Source organism: Oncorhynchus gorbuscha, linkage group LG25 (assembly GCF_021184085.1).
Source record: "Oncorhynchus gorbuscha isolate QuinsamMale2020 ecotype Even-year linkage group LG25, OgorEven_v1.0, whole genome shotgun sequence".
In the NCBI taxonomy this organism is placed as follows: Eukaryota; Metazoa; Chordata; class Actinopteri; order Salmoniformes; family Salmonidae; genus Oncorhynchus; species Oncorhynchus gorbuscha.
Genome location: NC_060197.1, coordinates 11,022,985 through 11,039,412, shown reverse-complemented (window position 1 = coordinate 11,039,412; position 16,428 = coordinate 11,022,985). Strand labels below are relative to the sequence as shown.

Below are 16,428 nucleotides of genomic sequence, written 5' to 3'. Positions count from 1 at the left end.
GCCATGACCCTGAGCCTGCCTGCCGCTCTGTACCTTTGCCCCACCTGTCTGGATTACTGACCTCTGCCTGCCCTTGACCCTGAGCCTGCCTGCCGTCCTGTACCTTTGCCCCACCTGTCTGGATTACTGACCTCTGCCTGCCCTTGACCTGCGTATTGCCTGCCCCTGTTCGATTAATAGACTGTTGTTACTTCAACATTGTCTGCATCTGGGTCTCACCTGAAACGTGATACAAGCATCCGTTACTGCAAGACAATACAGCTACTTTTATGCAGTTTTATGCTGTGACTATAGCGCACGCACACAATCACACACACACAGGCACACAGGCACACACACAAACAAATACCCACCTCCTCTCCTCTCCAAAGAACTTCTCATCTGCAGAAGAAATGTTAATCTTTTCTCGACGTCTCTTAGATTGAGCACTCTATCTTTATCCCGGAGAGCTTAGGCGAGACGCTCTCCCACAAATCAACACAACGCAATCAAGTGAAAATAATGTACATTTAGACAAACTGCTATTTCAGAGGAGAAAATTGCCTGTAATTGGGTGAGCTGTAAGTAGCAGTGCACCTCGACAGAGATTCTCTACATAGCTGGGAGATGTTTTCCTTTTGTGGTAGTAAACAGCGTTTGAGTCCCAAATGGCACCCTATTCCCTATATAGAGCACTACTTTTGACCTGGGCCCATAGGCCTCTGGTCAAAATGAGTGCACTATGTAGGGAATAGGGTGCTATTTTGGACACAACCAACGTCTCTGCAAATTGTTTTGAGGCCGACTGTGAAAGCAAATGGTGAGTGAGTAGTTTTATTGCTGTTGTATAACATGGGCCCACACAGATGGCCATGCAGAGTACAGTAAAGTACTACCTACGGACACACGTGTGTATCTTTACTGGAGATAAGACATTAACAGCCTAAGTATAGAGAGTACAATACAGAAGAGGAGGAATGGAACATGTCAAGGAGGCTCTGCAGATTCTTACATTGTGTTAGTAAGTATCTCTCTCTCTCTGTGTGTGTGTGTGTGTGTGTGTGTGTGTGTGTGTGTGTGTGTGTGTGTGTGTGTGTGTGTGTGTGTGTGTGTGTGTGTGTGTGTGTGTGTGTGTGTGTGTGTGTGTGTGTGTGTGTGAGAGAGAGTGTGTGTGTGTGTGCTCTCTCACTTCCCACAACAAAGCTTATAGCCTGATTAGAAAACTCCTCAATGTTCTGGGACACACACACATAAAACAGGTCTGACTCTGGGGCATGGAGGTAGGGGGAGGAGAAATGAGCTCTCTCTCCATCTCTCTTTTAAATCTGCCGTTCGTCCGGAGCTCGGACTCTCAGACACTTCATTAGTCCGATTCTCCCTTCAGACCTTTGGGATGGACAGGGTGATGTCACTATGCTCCCTCGTTCTTTCTCCCCACGACTGTGTACTCTCACTGTCTCTATCTGCAGAAGACAGGAATAGTCCAATGAATTACGCCTGTGACCATCGCTGTCTCGACGAGACAGCTTCATACACGTGTGTCACAGACCGTGTCACAGGACATAAACGTTTCTATCTTTTGACTGTCTTCATTTGACTCTCTTTCTTTCCTCTCAACATCATCATCTCGGAGTTCTCTCATTATCACCGATGGCTTAACTGCCTATCTTATTATGGTATTTGGGTGAACCATTGTTAAGTCTCTCAGGAAGAACAGGTGTGTGTGTGTGTGTGTGTGTGTGTGTGTGTGTGTGTGTGTGTGTGTGTGTGTGTGTGTGTGTGTGTGTGTGTGTGTGTGTGTGTGTGTGTGTGTGTGTGTGTGTGTGTGTGTGTGTGTGTGTGTGTGTGTGTGTGTGTGTGTGTGTGTGTGTGTGTGTGTGAGGTACTCCACCCAAGGGGTTAGCGAGATTAGAAGAGAAATCATTGATAAAATGAAAATAGCAGACGCTTGAACGATTCTCTTAATCTCTCATTTATATGGATCCCAGGTTAATAGCCAGAGTGTATGACGTGTTTAACTGGCTGTGAACGATACAACCTGACTCAACCAGACAGAACCAGAGAGAGACCAGAGACAGAGAGGCAGAGTACTGACAGAGTCGCAAACAGAGGAGGATGCTATGGGGATACCCTGGGCGAGTCGTATTAAACACAGGTTAGGAACAGGAGAGGAGATGAGGCTATGAGGATACCCTGAGAGAGTCGTATTAAACACAGGTTAGGAACAGGAGAGGAGATGAGGCTATGAGTATACTCTGAGTGAGTCATATTAAACACAGGTTAGGAACAGGAGAGGAGGGGATGCTTTGGGGATACCCTGAGAGAGTCATATTAAACACAGGGTAGGAACAGGAGAGGGGGGGATGTTTTGGGGATACCCTGAGAGAGTCGTATTAAACACAGGTTAGGAACAGGAGAGGGGGGGATGCTTTGGGGATACCCTGAGGGAGTCGTATTAAACACAGGGTAGGAACAGGAGAGGAGGGGATGCTTTGGGGATACCCTGAGAGAGTCGTATTAAACACAGGTTAGGAACAGGAGAGGAGGGGATGCTTTGGGGATACCCTGAGAGAGTCATATTAAACACAGGGTAGGAACAGGAGAGGAGGGGATGCTTTGGGGATACCCTGAGAGAGTCATGTTAAATACAGGGTAGGAACATGAGAGGGGGGGATGCTTTGGGGATACCCTGAGTGAGTCGTATTAAACACAGGTTAGGAACAGGAGAGGGGGGGATGCTTTGGGGATACCCTGGGAGAGTCATATTAAACACAGGGTAGGAACAGGAGAGGAGGGGATGCTTTGGGGATACCCTGAGAGAGTCGTATTAAACACAGGTTAGGAACAGGAGAGGATGGGATGCTTTGGGGATACCCTGAGAGAGTCATATTAAACACAGGGTAGGAACAGGAGAGGAGGGGATGCTTTGGGGATACCCTGAGAGAGTCATATTAAATACAGGGTAGGAACATGAGAGGGGGGGATGCTTTGGGGATACCCTGAGGGAGTCGTATTAAACACAGGTTAGGAACAGGAGAGGATGGGATGCTTTGGGGATACCCTGGGAGAGTCATATTAAACACAGGGTAGAAACAGAGGAGATGAGGCTATGGGGATACCCTGAGGGAGTCTTATTAAACACAGGGTAGAAACAGAGGAGATGAGGCTATGAGGATACCCTGAGGGAGTTGTATTAAATACAGGGTAGGAACAGGAGAGGAGAGGATGCTATGGGGATACCCTGGGAGAGTCGTATTAAACACAGGGTAGAAACAGAGGAGATGAGGCTATGGGGATACCCTGAGGGAGTCGTATTAAACACAGGGTAGGAACAGGAGAGGAGGGGATGCTATGGGGATACCCTGAGAGAGTCGTATTAAACACAGGGTAGGAACAGGAGAGGGGGGGATGCTTTGGGGATACCCTGAGAGAGTCATATTAAACACAGGGTAGGAACAGGAGAGGAGGGGATGCTTTGGGGATACCCTGAGGGAGTCGTATTAAACACAGGGTAGAAACAGAGGAGATGAGGCTATGAGGATACCCTGAGGGAGTCGTATTAAACACAGGGTATAAACAGGAGAGGAGGGGATGCTATGGGGATACCCTGGGAGAGTCGTATTAAACACAGGGTAGAAACAGAGGAGATGAGGTTATGAGGATACCCTGAGGGAGTCGTATTAAACACAGGGTATGAACAGGAGAGGAGGGGATGCTATGGGGATACCCTGAGAGAGTCGTATTAAACACAGGGTAGGAACAGGAGAGGAGGGGATGCTATGGGGATACCTTGGGAGAGTCATATTAAACACAGGGTAGAAACAAGAGAGGAGGAGATGCTATGGGGATACCCTGGGAGAGTCGTAATAATTACAGGGTGGGAACAGGAGAGGCGGGGATGCTATGGGGATACCCTGGGAGAGTCATATTAAACACACACACATTCCCCAATCAAATCCTCTTGCCCTAACCCTGTCACCCTTTTGTGGAAATTAGCCCTCAGGCATTCACCAGCTCCAGATTAACGTCTGTCTGCTTAACAGAACCCTCCTTTCCTCTCTATAACGGCCTGATGCGTTTCGCCGGCACCAATGGCAGATCATCCAATCAAACGCTATAAGCGGGCCTGGGATGATTAGCTATGACGTGTGGCAGGGTCTGTTTTAAATGACGTGCTGGTATCAGAGCATCTCCAGTTCATGGTCCTGGATGATCTCTCCGTCTGCCCACACGTTCATATCAGAGCGGGGGGGGATATAGGTAGAGAGACACGTGGGCAAGCTAGGGTTGACTTTGGCTAGTGGAATACCTTTGCAAATGCTTCGGAACAATGTCATTCACCAATGTGTTGAGCTCAGTCAGACAGGGAGAGTCCAGTCATGCAGTCAGCCAGACCCTCAGTTTGTGCTGTCAATCGTAGGTTAGACATTGCATACAGTACCCAGCAGGTGTGAATGTGCAGTAGGTAGGAAACCAGTCTCTGGATGTACTGTATACCTCTATCTAAGCATCTTCTCTTCCTCTCCTGCTGAGAACGCAGTGATATGAGTGAACACCAAAGGAGAATTTCACACACCTCATTTGCGACAGTCAATAAAAGAACATAGTCCAATGACTAGATGTGGATCTCCGCATGGTTAAGCTGATCATATTCAACGACCGCTCCAATGATCTGTGAGATAGTGCGCTCCAATAGATGGTAGGATGGCCTGTATTTCTATGATTTACACACAAGATCTCCTGCCTGGTGCTAGCGTGCCATAACGTTGCGGTGCTACCGTACAGTACAGTGAGGTGTGGTGGGTGACGTGAACTAACTGAGATTTACTCTTCCAGGGGCCAGCACTGAATCTTCCTATTTATGCTATCATAAGGACCACTCCTAGCTCTTCTTGCACTCGCTGGGAACCTGATTTAACACACGCCCGCACACACCATCTTTCAAGCCCTCAGAGCACAAACACACACAAGCCCAGACACACACACACACGCACACACACACACACACACACACACACACACACACACACACACACACACACACACACACACACACACACACACACACACACACACACACACACACACACACACACACACACACACACACACACACACACACACACACACACACACACACACAAAGGAGAAGAGAAGGGGAATGGGAGAGAAAGAGATCCAAGTAATGGCAGGAGGAATGGAGGGAGGACAGAGACAGACAATGCTGAGTGGGAGAGGAGGAGGAGAAGGAGGAGGAGGAGGAGGAGGAGGAGGAGGTGGAGGAGGAGGAGGAGGAGGAGCTAAATAAAAAGAAGAACAAGGAAGGAAGAACAAGTCAGTGATGTTAAAGAGGGGAAGAACAAGTCAGTGAGATTAAAGAGGGGAACGACAAGTCAGTGAGGTTAAAGAGGGGAAGAACAAGTCAGTGAGGTTAAAGAGGGGAAGAACAAGTCAGTGAGGTTAAAGAGGGGAACAACAAGTCAGTGAGGTTAAAGAGGGGAACAACAAGTCAGTGAGGTTAAAGAGGGGAACAACAAGTCAGTGAGGTTAAAGAGGGGAACGACAAGTCAGTGAGGTTAAAGAGGGGAACGACAAGTCAGTGAGGTTACAGAGGGGAAGAACAAGTCAGTGAGGTTAAAGAGGGGAAGAACAAGTCAGTGAGGTTAAAGAGGGGAACGACAAGTCAGTGAGGTTAAAGAGGGGAAGAACAAGTCAGTGAGGTTAAAGAGGGGAAGAACAAGTCAGTGAGGTTAAAGAGGGGAAGAACAAGTCAGTGAGGTTAAAGAGGGGAAGAACAAGTCAGTGAGGTTAAAGAGGGGAACAACAAGTCAGTGAGGTTAAAGAGGGGAAGAACAAGTCAGTGAGGTTAAAGAGGGGAAGAACAAGTCAGTGAGGTTACAGGGGGAAGAACAAGTCAGTGAGGTTAAAGAGGGGAAGAACAAGTCAGTGAGGTTAAAGAGGGGAACAACAAGTCAGTGAGGTTAAAGAGGGGAACAACAAGTCAGTGAGGTTAAAGAGGGGAAGAACAAGTCAGTGAGGTTAAAGAGGGGAAGAACAAGTCAGTGAGGTTACAGAGGGGAAGAACAAGTCAGTGAGGTTAAAGAGGGGAAGAACAAGTCAGTGAGGTTAAAGAGGGGAAGAACAAGTCAGTGAGGTTAAAGAGGGGAAGAACAAGTCAGTGAGATTAAAGAGGGGAAGAACAAGTCAGTGAGGTTACAGAGGGGAAGAACAAGTCAGTGAGGTTAAAGAGGGGAACGACAAGTCAGTGAGATTAAAGAGGGGAAGAACAAGTCAGTGAGGTTAAAGAGGGGAAGAACAAGTCAGTGAGGTTAAAGAGGGGAAGAACAAGTCAGTGAGGTTAAAGAGGGGAACGACAAGTCAGTGAGTTTAAAGAGGGGAAGAACAAGTCAGTGAGGTTAAAGAGGGGAAGGACAAGTCAGTGAGGTTAAAGAGGGGAATGACAAGTCAGTGAGGTTAAAGAGGGGAAGGACAAGTCAGTGAGGTTAAAGAGGGGAAGAACAAGTCAGTGAGGTTACAGAGGGGAAGAACAAGTCAGTGAGGTTAAAGAGGGGAAGAACAAGTCAGTGAGGTTAAAGAGGGGAAGAACAAGTCAGTCAGGTTACAGAGGGGAAGAACAAGTCAGTGAGGTTAAAGAGGGGAAGAACAAGTCAGTTAGGTTAAAGAGGGGAAGAACAAGTCAGTGAGGTTAAAGAGGGGAAGAACAAGTCAGTGAGATTAAAGAGGGGAACAACAAGTCAGTGAGGTTAAAGAGGGGAAGAACAAGTCAGTGAGGTTAAAGAGGGGAAGAACAAGTCAGTGAGGTTACAGAGGGGAAGAACAAGTCAGTGAGGTTAAAGAGGGGAAGAACAAGTCAGTCAGGTTACAGAGGGGAAGAACAAGTCAGTGAGGTTAAAGAGGGGAAGAACAAGTCAGTGAGGTTAAAGAGGGGAAGAACAAGTCAGTGAGGTTACAGAGGGGAAGAACAAGTCAGTGAGGTTAAAGAGGGGAAGAACAAGTCAGTCAGGTTACAGAGGGGAAGAACAAGTCAGTGAGGTTAAAGAGGGGAAGAACAAGTCAGTGAGGTTAAAGAGGGGAAGAACAAGTCAGTGAGGTTAAAGAGGGGAAGAACAAGTCAGTGAGGTTAAAGAGGGGAAGAACAAGTCAGTGAGGTTAAAGAGGGAAAGAAACAGAAAGAAGGAGATGAGAGTCTAGATGGAGAACAGCAATAACACTGTTTCATTAAGGCAGCAGCCACAAGCCCAACTAAACAATCTGCAATAATAATGGGCCCTCATCTCATCTCTCTTCAGGGGGTGATCAAGCTGCCTCGCGCCTCCTGCTGCTCCTCCTCTCCTGCTCTTCCTGCACTACAAATGAGCCAGGGAGCCTGGGACGGCATCCCATACAGGAGAACACCATGGGAGAAACCCCCTATTCAACCACCAGTCCATGAACCTCCTCTATAAACCGGTACACAGCCCCCTAACCCTGCAGCAACGCTCCACTACACTAACCCACTGGAGAGGTCTGGATACAACAGAAGAACCACATCTCCACCGTAAAACCACCCTCGCTGCTTTGTTCTGTGCATTCTGCAGCCTCCTAACTTCACTTGATGATGCATTTCCCCAGAGCACAGAACAGTAGTTCACCTGACTCTCAATTAATGCTTGTGTTATTTTTTTCCTTCTGATTATGCATGCTGTTTTAATATTTTTTTCCCTCCATAGATGAGTTATTTGAGACGACCATGATAAGCAGTTGTCTAGCTGCACTCCTAGTAGTTTGGTTTCTGACACCTCAATTTATACTCCTCCCATACTTAATTGTATCCCATGCTGTGTTGGCTTTTTCTTGGTGGAACAGACATAACTTTGGTTATCTTGGTGTTTAAAGCAATGCGTAGCTGTCATGGTGCCGAATGATGCACTCATGGCGGTCGTCATGGCGCTAGTCATCCCTGTTTACACAGTGCCTGTGCGTGTGTGTGTATGTATGTGTGTCCTCGTCCTAACCTCCGAGCTCTTCTCTCCCTCTAGGCTATAAACTGATTTCCCTCTCCCCAAGTGACTCTGACACTTCAGCATCTCTGAGCATCATACCCAGACACGCTCTTCCTGAATGCAGCTCCCATCACCACGCAACGCTCCTGAGACAGAGAACAGTGAACGCACCCCCTTCGCTAACAACCCCAAACGCAGCCGCAAGCCTCTGTGAGGGTAAGACACTATAACCGGTTTCTGAAGCTGTCAAAATGTCAGAGAAGAGAAAGACAGAGAGTGAGGGAGATGGAGACAAAGAGAGAGCGAGGGAAAGAAAGAGGGAGATGGAGAGAAAGAGTAAGGGAAAGAAAGAGGGAGATGGAGAGAAAGAGTGAGGGAAAGAAAGGGGGAGATGGAGAGAAAGACAGAGAGTGAGGGAAAGAAAGAGGGAGATGGAGAGAAAGAGTGAGGGAAAGAAAGAGGGAGATGGAGAGAAAGAGTGAGGGAAAGAAAGAGGGAGATGGAGAGAAAGACAGAGAGTGAGGGAAAGAAAGAGAGAGATGGAGAAAAAGAGTGAGGGAAAGAAAGAGGGAGATGGAGAAAAAGACAGAGAGTGAGGGAAAGAAAGAGGGAGATGGAGAAAAAGAGTGAGGGAAAGAAAGAGGGAGATGGGGAGAAAGACAGAGTGAGGGAAAGAAAGAGGGAGATGGAGAGAAAGAGTGAGGGAAAGAAAGAGGGAGATGGAGAGAAAGAGTGAGGGAAAGAAAGAGGGAGATGGAGAGAAAGAGTGAGGGAAAGAAAGAGGGAGATGGAGAGAAAGACATTTGACAAAATCCTACAGTTTTCCCTTCTGAGAGTCAAACCACTGAGGAGAAAGGGAGAGGAGGGGAGAACAGGGGAGAGAACAGGAAGACGAGCGGATAACGACAAAGTACAGTCCTAGCAGAGATAAGATTCTACTGAAGTAGGTCTACTCTGTAACACTTAACATTTGTTACAGTGAACTGTTAAAGTTTTGTGTGTGTGTGTGTATTTAATCCCAGGCTCACAGTGTTTCCTTTCAGTAAGAGGTGTTAGGTATTACAGACTCCCACAACGACATCTGAGTGAAGTATTGTGGCAACGCGCTGACTAGCGAGGAGCTAGTGCTTTACAAACACAACCTGACAGGGAGAGAGATGATTCCAATGATTATGATGATACTGATGAGGGGGATGATAGTTAGGGGATTATCGAAGAGGTACATCGATGCTGATGGCAATATTCCAGGAATAGAAGGATGAAAAATGAATAGCTGTCAATAGCAGGCCACATCCTCCCTGAGACGACAAGAAAAGAAGATGAAAAATGAGCGTGCTCCAGAAGAGCCTGCTGTGTGTGTGTGTGTGTGTGTTTCTGTGTGTGTATGTGTGAGAGAGCGAGTGTGTGTGTGCCCACTATCCAGTAGTTCTGCGACAGAGTGAGAGAGACACGATTGGGACGGGAACCAACCCGCCATCGGCACCTTCCTCCCTCTCTCCCCTCTCCAGCAGCTGTTTAACAGCCTCCCAGCCTAGCGCACCACAATAAAAATTCATTTCTGTGTGTGCGGGGGCAGAATTCAACGTTGCACCACTACCCGTTTACAGGGAATCTCTTCAGTAAAAAGAGTCAGAGAATGCTGCGAAGCCTCCAGGGCGCACACCCAGTCAGGGGGAGATAAACACTGCTTTTGTTCCACATGTAAAAAAGGAAAGAGAAATAAAAGTAAACAGGGTTGAGAGAGAGAGAGAGAGGGGGGGGTGAGCAGTTTGACAGATGCTACAGAGTTAATACTGCATACTGTATGCGTCTTTCTTTGTCCCAACGCAGTTAAGCCAAAACCACGCCCCGTTATTCAGAGGGGCGTTCTACAACGCTTTGAGCGCTCTCCAAGTCTCCAAATCCAGAAGTGAATATAACACGTAGGTTGACATTTCAGTCACTGGTTAATAACATTTGCCCTTGTATTTCAAGATTGAAAAATAGAATAACTGCCTGGCCGGTTCCCCTCTTTCCACTGGGATTCTCTGCCTCTAACCCTATTACAGGGGCTGAGTCACTGGCTTACTAGGGCTCTTTCATACCGTCCCTAGGAGGGGTGCGTCACTTGAGTGGGTTGAGTCACTGATGTGATCTTCTTGTCTGGGTTGGCGCCCCCCCTTGGGTTGTGCCGTGGCGGAGATCTTTGTGGGCTATACTCGGTCTTGTCTCAGCATGGTAAGTTGGTGGTTGAAGATATCCCTCTAGTGGTGTGGGGGCTGTGCTTTGGCAAAGTGGGTGGGGTTATATCCTTCCTGTTTGGCCCTGTCCGGGGGTGTCATTGGATGGGGCCACAGTGTCTCCTGACCCCTCCTGTCTCAGCCTCCAGTATTTATGCTGCAGTAGTTTATGTGTCGGCTAGGGTCAGTTTGTTATATCTGGAGTACTTCTCCTGTCTTATCCCGTGTCCTGTGTGAATTTAAGTATGCTCTCTCTAATTCTCTCTTTCTCTCTTTCTTTCTCTCTCTCGGAGGACCTGAGCCCTAGGACCATGTCTCAGGACTAGCTGACATGATGACTCCTTGCTGTCCCCAGTCCACCTGGCTGTGCTGCTGCTCCAGTTTAAACTGTTCTGCCTGTGATTATTATTATTTGACCATGCTGGTCATTTATGAACATTTGAACATCTTGGCCATGTTTTGTTATAATCTCCACCCGGCACAGCCATAAGAGGACTGGCCATCCCACATAGCCTGGTTCCTCTCTCGGTTTCTTCCTAGGTTTTGCCTTTCTAGGGAGTTTTTCCTAGCCACCGTGCTTCTACACCTGCATTGCTTGCTGTTTGGGGTCTTAGGCTGTATTTCTGTACAGCACTTTGAGATATCAACTGATGTACGAAGGGCTATACAAATTTGGATTTGATTTGATTTGAAAATGACATAATGTTGTGGACCGAGCTAGACATTAACGTCCCTTAACACTCAAAGACAGATTCAATGGCATAGCATATTCGATTGAATGATTAACTAATAAATATTTGAGATATTATGAACAATAAGCACATGCTTTTACCTGATAATAGACTACTAATGATAATATAACAACTTCAAAAACCAAGCTAGTAACGTTAAGTAGCCTAGGTTCTCTGAGACATTTGTACAACTCATTCAAACTCTGAAAATAAATAAATTGGCAAGTGTTACCAAACATGATAATAATAGGCCAGCATTATGGTAGGGAGCTAATTGCTAAACTACACTTTCCATCCTTACCTTGGAATGTTACTGTCTCTGCGCTGATCGTCTGTGAGTGAAACAATGCTAGCTAGCCAATGGGAGCATAGTGGAACGCTCCTCTGAAAAACGGGGTGTGGTTTTGGCTTAACTGCATTGGGAAAAGAAAGGTGCACACTGTACACGTTGTGTCTGTCTGTCTGTCTGTCTGTCTGTCTGTCTGTCTGTCTGTCTGTCTGTCTGTCTGTCTGTCTGTCTGTCTGTCTGTCTGTCTGTCTGTCTGTCTGTCTGTCTGTCTGTCTGTCTGTCTGTCTGTCTGTCTGTCTGTCTGTCTGTCTGTCTGTCTGTCTGTCTGTCTGTCTGTCTGTCTGTCTGTCTGTCACTCTCACTGCCAAACTTGCTGGTGTCTGTGTCTTCCTTTCTGAATGTCTGTATGTCTGTCAGGTCATTTATCTGACTCTTTGCATGAGTCCATGTACAGTATGTCTCTCTGCACAGTGTGTGTCAGTTTCTCTGAGCTGGAGAACAGTACTTTGTCCCTCAGCTTCACTGTCTTTGTAATTCTGTCTCTCTGCTGTAGCTGTATGCACAACTGCCTAGTGCTGGCAGGTCTGTCTGTCTGTCTCTCTTGTCTGCCTTTCTGTCTGTCTCTCTTATCTGTATGGTATTTGTCATTCTATGTTGTGTCTCTGCATGTTGTTCTGCATGTACTGTATATAATTATCAGAATCCATTTATGTGTCTGACACTGAGACCCTTCAGTGTAGCTAGAGAGGAGAGGTCACCATGGGTCGTCAGCTCCACACACAGCAGAGGAACTGCTCCAGGCCTCACACACACACCAGCACAATACCCCATTGTACTCTAGTCACCAAAGCCCAGAGTTCCGCAAAGCCAAAGTCACCTCACGCTTTCTTTTTGTCATTCTCTCATGCTATCTACTCACACACTCTATAGAGAAACTCAGTAACAGCTGCACGGCGAGCTCCCTGGGAACTGTGCTCTATGATTTGTTAATGGAAAAACAGTGTGTGTATGTGTCTACTGTATGTCGGTGTGTGTACATGTACCATCACCCCTCCTTTCATTTTTCCTTCTCTCCATTGGCCCTCCACCCAGAGGGCTCAGGGGGAGGAGCCTCAGGCTCTATGCACACCTGAAGTTAATTCATATTCATTAGATACTGAGATGACTGTCATCAAAGTTACAACTGGAACGGATGGTGAATATATCTGGTGTGTGTGTGTGTGTGTGTGTGTGTGTGTGTGTGTGTGTGTGTGTGTGTGTGTGTGTGTGTGTGTGTGTGTGTGTGTGTGTGTGTGTGTGTGTGTGTGTGTGTGTGTGTGTGTGTGTGTGTGTGTGTGTGTGTGTGTGTGTGTGTGTGTGTGTGTGCTTGTCTGCCCATCTGTTATGTATGTTGCATACCAGTGTGTGATGTATAATTGAGGTAAGAATTGTAAAATGACTCCCATCTGCAGAGCACTGGGGACAGATAGATGTAGATGCATTATGCTTTACATTCTAGATGAAAGCGTTCGGTCGGGTGAACGACGGCACTGAAGATGCCATAGCAGACGCTGTTTTGTGCTTTATAAGGTTTTACATGTTTCAATGCTCCAAGCTTCAAATGCTGACACAAATAGCCCTCCTCATCTAACATTCAGTCTACCATTCAGCTGGAAAAGGCTGAGGCGCTCTGTAAAACAAAAGGGTGTTCATTTCTCCTCAGCCTCTTACGAGCTAGACTACCACGTCAGGTAAAGGCGTGCATTGGTTTCTATGGTAACTGAGGCGGGATGAGGCATGAGCAAACACTTAGGTCTCAGGTTTAACACTGTCTTTAAACATGGAGAGGGGAGAGAGGTTGGTTTGACTCATTGTAGGTAGGGCTTCGTGAGAAAGAGAGAGCGAGAGATGAGAGAAAGAGGGTGAGTGAGGGTTAGAGAGCGAGCGAGAGAGAGAGAGAATGTGGAGAGAGAGAAAGAGGGTGAGTGAGGGATAGAGAGCGAGAGCAAGAGAATGTGTAGAGAGAGAAAGAGGGTGAGTGAGGGATAGAGAGCGAGAGCGAGAGAATGTGTAGAGAGAGAAAGAGGGTGAGTGAGGGATAGAGAGTGAGAGAGATTGCTTTGGCTTTGGCAATGTAAACATGTTTCCCATGCCAATAAACCCCCTTCAATTGAAGTTGAATTGAGAGAGAGAAATAACATGTGGAAAGAGATAGAGGGGGATTGAGGGATAATGAGAGAGAGAGAGACAATGCGGAGAGAGAGAGAGAGAGAGAGAGAGAGAGAGAGAGAGAGAGAGAGAGAGAGAGAGAGAGAGAGAGAGAGAGAGAGAGAGAGAGAGAGAGAGAGAGAGAGAGACAATGCGGAGAGAGAGAGAGAGAGGAGAGAGAGAGAGAGAGAGAGAGAGAGAGAGAGAGAGAGAGAGAGAGAGAGAGAGAGAGAGAGAGAGAGAGAGAGAATGCGGAGAGAGAGAGAGAATGCGGAGAGAGAGAGAGAGAGAGAGAGAGAGAGAGAGAGAGAGAGAGAGAGAGAGAGAGAGAGAGAGAGAGAGAGAGAGAGAGAGAGAGAAAAAAAAAAAGAAGAAGCATGTTTTATGTCTTCTGATTCATTAGCTTGGGGGTGAGTGCAGGATGCTAACTATTATTGATACTGCTGAAATAACAATGGAGCCCACGGCCATCCATCACCTGACCTGTTGCCATGCCCGTGGCGGTCATCTTGGAACGCTAAGTCATTCTAATTAGCCCGGCAGGCATGGAAATTGAAGTGAGGGGGGGGGTTTGGAAGGCCCAGTTCTGATCGGTGAGGGAGGCAAAAAAAGTGTGGGTGTGAGCGTGAGTCATTCGCCAGATGATGTCACCGGCTGTAATGTGAGAAAGAACATGTTGCGTTATGATGTTGCAGTACCACTGTGTGATATTACAGGACTAATGAGAAAAGTAGTCTTGTCGGTGACTGCAGGAATGTCCAGCAGAGCTGTTGCCAGAGAACTGCATGTTCATTTCTCTACCATAAGCTGCCTCCAACGTCGTTTTAAAGATTTTGTCAGTATGTCAAACCGGCCTTACAACCTCAGACCACAGTAACAATGCTAGACTTTCACATCCGGCTTCTTCACCTGCGGGATCGTCTGAGACCAGCCACCCGGACAGCTGATGAAACTGTAGAGTATTTCTGTCTGTAATAAAGCCCTTTGGGGGGGGGGTTATTCTTATTGGCTGAGATCCTGCCCAGTCATGTGAAATCCATAGATTAGGGCCTAATTTATTTATTTAAATTGAACAATTTCCTTACTCAGTAAAATCGTTGAAATTGTGGCATGTTTGCGATTATATTTTTGTTCACTATACCTCTAGCTGACTGAAGAGTTCTGTACCGTAGCTTATGTGAATTGAATTCAGAGCATTTCGGGATCATGTTGGGATTGTGTTGAAATGAAATTCTCCCAGAGAATCTGATCATCTGGTCGACCACTTTTGACACAGGCAAAACATGAGCCAATCACCATAGAGAACGGCACGTTCCCCATGGTGCCCACATTGACAGTAACTGCATGCAGTGCTGAATTTGATGAAATGTAGGTGATAATGTTATTTAATTTTTCAGAAAATTGTTGTAGGTAACAGCGCAACGTATCAGACTAGAGAGAGTGAGGTTTTGGGAGGAAATTGGTTCCATTTTATCCTGATATCTTATTCCTAAATGGGAGGTATTCCTATCTATCTACTTGAAATGAAGAAAAAATGTAACCTACAGAGTCTCTGAAATAACCAAGCTGTTGATTTGAATTGGACAATATTCTTTACAAAATGAAAAAGTTCATACTTTGAAAGTATTCTTTTTTATATAACCTTTATAACCGACTTTTGAGATGCTGACGAGAAAGTAAAGTATATCACACATTTTATTCTTAAAATGATTAGGCCATGCAGCACCCTCTAGATTGGGGGCAATAGACTATGAACTGTGAAAACCAAACTATGGAATAACTAATCCTGGTTTACCCAGGGCACCGATGCCCGGACCTCTATCATTTTTTTTCTCATTTGAAAACAATTATTAAAAACATATATTTTGTACACAATGAAGAAAATCAAGTAAGGGTCAACATCTAAATATTGCTCCCTCTAAATGTTGATCAAAGCTCAGAACGCTTCTATTCTTGATCTGACTGGAATCAGATTTTGTTCGCTTGCGTCCCCCGGATTTGCATTTAGCAGCACACCACCTTCTCAAACAGCTAACTCTGTCCTCTCACGGCACAGACCGAGGGCCTGAGACGTGAAACAAACCGCCCCAGCTTGGAGTCGGCTCACCTAGGCGTTTAGCGACGCTGCCGAGAGTGTGGCTGCGAGATGCCGGACATAAAGGAAATCCCATTATTCCTCTCCAGCCATTACCACGAGCCCGTCCTCCAGATTTAAGGTGCCACCAACCTCCTCTGGTACAGTGGTTCCATGACTTCTGGTTGGAGCCCCATGTGGGATCCCCTGAGAAAATCTGTACTAATCTTATCAAACAAATTAGGCGGGGAAAAAAGAGATATGTTTCAATATGAATATCTCAACATGGTCTATCTTCCCTATAGGCCTACATTAAAATGCAACCAAAATGCAAACAACACAATGGTTGTTCCTCTTATCTCGATCGCCCACTGGAGTTTGTAGTGTACTCCTTACCCACCTTTTCTTTTTACCACTACATCACTGATATCAATACAGAATCGCAAGTAACATGCAAATAATTCACGCGAAGGTGATAATTGGATCATCTGTGTGTGCTCCATTGATGTCTGTGTGTGCTCCATTGATGTCTGTGTGTGCTCCATTGATGTCTGTGTGTGCTCCATTGATGTCTGTGTGTGCTCCATTGATGTCTGTGTGTGCTCCATTGATGTCTGTGTGTGCTCCATTGATGTCTGTGTGTGCTCCATTGATGTCTGTGTGTGCTCCATTGATGTCTGTGTGTGCTCCATTGATGTCTGTGTGTGCTCCATTGATGTCTGTGTGTGCTCCATTGATGTCTGTGTGTGCTCCATTGATGTCTGTGTGTGCAGATCTTAAATGAGTAATGCCCGAGGCACACAAAAATGCTTTGAAATTTGAGAAAAGTGACATCTATGTGAAGAGTTGTGTGATGATTTTATTCAATTCACCATTACAGCTGACTGAACAGTCGCCGACGCTAAGTGTCAGTGTGAATAATGTCACATTTCCCCCTGAACATTGT

The 16,428-nt window shown here is 46.4% G+C and overlaps 1 protein-coding gene across 1 annotated transcript in view; it reads right to left on the bottom strand.

Moving 5' to 3' along the window:
• LOC124014316 (potassium voltage-gated channel subfamily D member 2-like) overlaps positions 1–16,428 on the bottom strand; it is a 178,213-nt gene that overhangs the window by 60,726 nt on the left and 101,059 nt on the right. The window lies entirely within an intron of this gene.